Below are 6,000 nucleotides of genomic sequence, written 5' to 3'. Positions count from 1 at the left end.
AAAGTACCATTTTCTTCACTCTTGTCGTTCATATGATCTCTGATTAAGATAATATTAATCTGTATAATTACCGGTGGTTGTCAATATATCCGAATATTAATCGATTTATTATTATTTCGGATCATTAAATTAATTATTGCAGATTTTGACAAATTGATCAGTTGTGTATTTATTCGTCATATGTTATGTGATCACAAGAACCAATCACAACACAACGAATTTATACTATCTTTGGGATTAGAAACAGGTTCAATTTTGTACGTATTTAAGTTACATTAACCTTGAACTTAGCAGCTGATATTTCCTATATCTCTTCTTTCATTAAGTGGATGCATAGGATATCTTCTACTGATAAATCAAAATGTTCGCTTCCCACGTCCTCGTTGCTCCGATATGAACACTTGATTCTTTGATAATACCAAAGTGTCACTAGACCATTTCTCTTATCGTTTATCGTTGCTCCAACGTGTACGTACCCTAATGTGTCTTTGTTCGACCTAGTGGTTGAAATGTGTGGGCAACAATCACAAGATGGATGCCATTTATTACTGACATCAACAGCATGGTTCTTGTAAAAATAAGAAGGTATTTCACCATCAGATATTCGTAGTTTATCTTTTTTTTTCTCTCGAAAAGGCACCTTCACTTAGCACTGTGTTAATCTGAGTTCAGAGTTTCATTAGTAACAAACAAATTGTACACGAGAGCATAAGCATTGACCTGGCAACTTCAGTATGTCGGTGTCTTAACATCACTAACAGCAGCTGCTTATGGAGGTGCTCAATTATGAAAATCAGAACATCAAATACGCAAATAGAAATTTTAGAGTGGAAAATCGTGCATAAAGAGAATATGTGCTTGCCTTACTTATCTGAATTGACATCTAATTGAAGAATTTTAAATTATTTTCACTTGAAAGGCAGTGCAGCCAAGTCACCCCACCAGCAGCTGTCGCTAATCATTGAAATTCGCGTTATTTTCTTGTCCTCATTATTCGCCTGAAATTGTATACTTATGCTCTTTTTGACAGCATAAAAGATGTACTATGAGATGAGCGATTTTCATCTAAAGTAGCTAAATGCCTGTCCAAGACAGTGGTAGCAACTTTATTGAGTCAGTAAAGATGTTGAAATCAGGAAATGCAACTCTTGCAAACGAGGTCAGTCCATATCATTTCTGAACATTCCTCACATGAGGGCTATACCAAAAGTTATGAACATACCTGTATTAATGTCACAGTGAAGGAAATAACTTCATGGAAATACAGGGGGAACCATAAGTAATGTCATTAATTTCAAGGGACTGTTCTTTGAGATATTTCAAACAGAAAAGTTTAATACAATTTTGTTCGTTTTTACTTCCTTTTCGAGATATTGGGAAAAACCATTGTTTTAATTCCAAATATGCTCAGTTAGTTTAAGAGAGCAGTATGTTATGCATTTTCATTTCTTTATTGTATTCCATAGATCTTACATCAGCATTGAAGCTTTAAGATGTGGAACAAGTCAATAGTTACACAATTTCTTGGCGAGATGAGGTGAGAATTTTAGTTTTGTCCTTTAAATGTGCAGAAACTTGATCCATACAAAAGCAACATTGTAAAATTCCTTTGCAGAACAAAAAGTTACATTTGTTCACATCAGATTTCTGCACATTTAAAAGGACAGGGCTAAAATTCTTTCAATCATTTATTATCATAATACACTGCTCCCTTAAATTGACTGAGCATATTGAGAATTAAATCAATGGCTTTTCCAAAACATGCTATGAAATGTTTCACATAAAACAATTTTTATCTCAAAGAATAATCCCCTAAAATTAATGACATTACTTATAGTTCATCCTGTATATTTCAAGACCTTCCCAGAATAAGTACAACGAATGTAACCAACAAAATAATAATTCTTGTTTCAGGAGAAAGGAAAATATTTCGTTGGCATATTTCATTGTGCTCATATTACTAGTAGAACCATTTGACCAATCAAGGATACAAGTTTATTCTCCTATTTAATGCAATAATTTATTGCTATTTCAAAATTACTTTTTAAATCTAAGTCATATATTTCAGTAATTTGAAGTTATATTCTTTTTTAAGGGAGGTTTTCATTCGTTATGAGAGAAACTATTTTGTCTTTTCACACAGTCTTTATTTTAATTATTACATGTCCAGAAGTTCAAAAATGTCGTTGCAGTAGAACTCAATTCTGATATCCTGCAGGTAACAATAAGCAGCTTCTTGTACATGTCATTGGTCTTTAGGGATTTGTTTCACATCTGATCTCTCAAGCAAACAAATAGTAGTTCAAGCGTATCGTGAATGAGGCACAAATTTCCATACATTCTTCTCAATTCTCTTCATACAGAAGTGTGCAGTGTTGTAACCAGTCTAATTGAGTTTATTGACTTAAACAAAATCATCTCACTGATTAGCAAACATTATTATTATTATTATTATTATTATTATTATTATCATCATCATCATCATCATCATCATCATCATCATCATCATCATCATCTTCCTTTCGATATTCTTCTCCAAAATTCCTAAGCATCTGCTTGTTACAATCAAATTATACCTTGAAAAAGAATCTTACAGAACCTGCATTAGATACTGAAAGTGCTTGGTTGATCCTAGAAATGTTGCTGGATATAAGAAATCCAAATGAACAACAGTTAACTAGAAGCCAAAATAATTCTTTAAAATTCACTATAAAATGACACAGTAGTGTTAATTCGCGATTGTGTTTATTTTTTGCTATTAGGATCCCATTTCACAATTTATCGTGATTGGTTTATCTACAGATTAGTAATTAAAATCTCTTAATTTCCGAATATTGATAAAAATCAATTTTGTATAATTTCGTGATAATTGCAATCTCCACAAATACCCAGTTCTGCCTATAGATAAACATCTAGGGTAAAAAAAAAAGGATTCACAATATGAAAATGCATTTCTGTAGGAGAAAATTGAGAATTTACGGGAACTACTACTCCAATCGCCATACAGTCCAGATCTGGTAATCTCAGCCTACTGTCTGGTAGTATGAAGGATCAGATTGAGACCACCACTTTCGAGAGTAAAGAAGGTGCCCACTATTGTGTTACACAGCCGGCGTAATTGGGATTGGTATTATCCGGGCTAGCAGTCTGTTGGTAATGCAACCAAACATTTCGTCCACTACTCCAGTGGACATCGTCAGTGGCGTGGTACATGGGAGCAGAGAGATCTGCTAAATGTACCAAGGATGACAGCCATTTTCTCCAGTCGTCCTTGGTACACTCAGATCTCTCCACTTCCATGTACCACTCCAATGATGATGTTCACCGGAGTAGTGGACGAAATGTTTGGTTGCATTATCAACAGACCTCTAGCCCGGATAATACCAATCCTGTTTGTGGGATATTAGAACGAAGTCCTATAGCAAGGGTATTTTCTAATTTCTTGCAAATGGAAGGCAGTAATAGCACTTCAATCAGAATAGTTATTACTTACAACAAAACATTGCTTGATTACTCTTGTTGATATTTTTTCTTTGATCTGATATTCGTGTGTTCTTAACTTGTGATACATCCCTCTTAGATTGCATGACCCAAACCTCACTGTGTTGGCCTCATCAGCCCAGTTTCCTAGTTTTTATTTTTGTCAGATGATTTAACTGCAGTGCTTTGTCCATTGTAAATAGATGACCAATGATATCAAAGTACCTGTGTAAAATATCACTGCAGTTTTGTGAAGAATATGTATTATCTATTTGTATGAAGTAATTTCTGATAGTAATTTTTAAAGAAAGAAAATATTAACTATATTTATGAAATATTATATAGAGATGGTTTATGAAGACACCATTCAGGCTGGAATCTGAACTTGCAGCTTCCAGATTGGATTAAATGTACGTAATCACATTCTGATAAGAAACTTTTACTTAATAGCAAGTCACTTATCAGGAAGTGATAATGCAATGGACCAAATAGTAGTTGCATATTTAGTTTAGTGTGGAGTGGCACTAAAGTTTCTAGCCTGAATGACAATTTCGTACTCAGAACCTTTTTTAAATAGGCATGTGTGTTGAGCCATTTTGGAAGTTCGTTAATTTAACTGTTGAAATTAAGATGAAATAAGGAAGAAACTTGACTTACAAGAGTAATGTTCTAAAAGTACGTAAGACATAAACTGAATTTAATATTCATATGTTGGCTGCACGTAAAGACGACATTTCATTAAACCTCTGCTGTCATGAGGGTAGTGAATTCAGCCTGATAAATGACCTCAGAACTAGAATTTTCCACACTGCCAGACTGGTGGAATCTAGGAAGGTCTGCAGTTATATCTCTAGGAGTTAGTGAGCAGAGAACTACAAACCTGCAGTCCACATATTGTAAATTTATCTTAATAAAAAAAATTATTTAAAAAAATTAGCAATGTATTCTGCTGAGATGCAGAATTTGTTGACTATACCTTGATATGAGTCGAAATTTTTGCAAGACACTCTCTCGTGAGAATTCATTTAATAATTGGAAAAACTGTTCACAGATTCTTAATTACTTTTATTTGCAATTTAAATTTCTTATACTGTCTTAGCTTATGTGCTTACAGACTTTTACTCTTGCAAGTACATACATGTATATAGGCCTATAATATACTTATGTTGACGAGATCATTCTTCAAAGGCAAAAGTTGCATAAAATTAAACTGACATCCCCAAAAGGGGGCACTTGCCTTTTAATGAACGTACATTTTGTAAAAAAAAAATTGTTGCCAAGAAAATATACATCGTGTTATACAGAATATGTGTTTAATTTTTTTTTAACATTATCATTCTTTCAAAACCCTTATTTTATATATAAATTATTATGTTTGTATAATGTTTGAGTATACGGCACTCAGATATTTGTTAGTTTTGTTTTCCTGCTCCCTCTTTCTTGTTTCTGTGCAAGAGGTGCCTTTTTATTCACCATGAGAGGCATACGAAGTGTTCACCAGAGTCAAATGAGAGAATGTTTAAATGTAACTTGTCTTGATATAGTGTCGATCTAAACTACATGTCATACAGAATATGATCGATAAAACAGCATTTAAATTAATACTACCGTATACTAATTTTATGGCATTGTAAAGAGCTGAGCATCATTCCTATGATTTTCAGAAAATATCTTCAGCTCATCATCAATTTCATTGGAGTTTATACATGGAAATCAAGTATGTAGCTTTTGGCTCCTATGCTAAATTTTCTTCTTTGATGTTGTTACTTTATTTTCGTTGAGTTGTATAATTTTTAATCCCGTGATGAATTTAATTTAATATGGCTGAATTGAACTGTTGCTGAATTTCTGAGTCTTACAAGGGAACGGTACCTTAGTATACTAGAAATCGTTGTTGCCAGTTGGAGAACCAACCCATGTGCGTTACAGAGAAGGGTATCAGAGATGTTGATATACGAAATTTAAGGTGCAGTGGTCAAGACATACACTACAATCATATTCATGAGCACTATGATATTCCATATGCACATACTAAGAGTGTTAAAGAACAAAACAGTCCTTGAAAAGTTTGAACAAGGTCTGAAGATGCCTGCTGCTGTGACTAAAACTTCTCTGAAGAAAAGTGTTTATTCCTTGATCACAAAGTTCAAGAGGCTTAACAAGATAGTTTATTTAAGCAGTACAATATAGGTATATACTAATCCCCCCCCCCCCCCGTTGTTAACTCTATAGCGTCTATTATATATTATAGTGCTTTATATGATTAAGCTGATGGAGAAACTAAAATATTGCAATCTAATTCCAAACATATCAAGGCCTTCTATATCACCCAGAGGACAAAAATATGATTATCGCAATCTTTGCATTGCCATGCTACATTTAAGTATGAATTTTTTGTTTGAAATTACTTCACAAAAGGAATTCGTAACCAGATATTCCTCCCTCTCTTTTAATAGAGAACTTAAGAATTCCAAGAAACTCGAAAGCATTTAAGTATCTCCAAGCATCTCAGTTGTAGAA

The sequence above is a fragment of the Periplaneta americana genome, chromosome 7 (genome assembly GCF_040183065.1).
Source record: "Periplaneta americana isolate PAMFEO1 chromosome 7, P.americana_PAMFEO1_priV1, whole genome shotgun sequence".
Lineage (NCBI taxonomy): Eukaryota > Metazoa > Arthropoda > Insecta > Blattodea > Blattidae > Periplaneta > Periplaneta americana.
Note: the sequence above shows the minus strand (reverse complement) of the source record.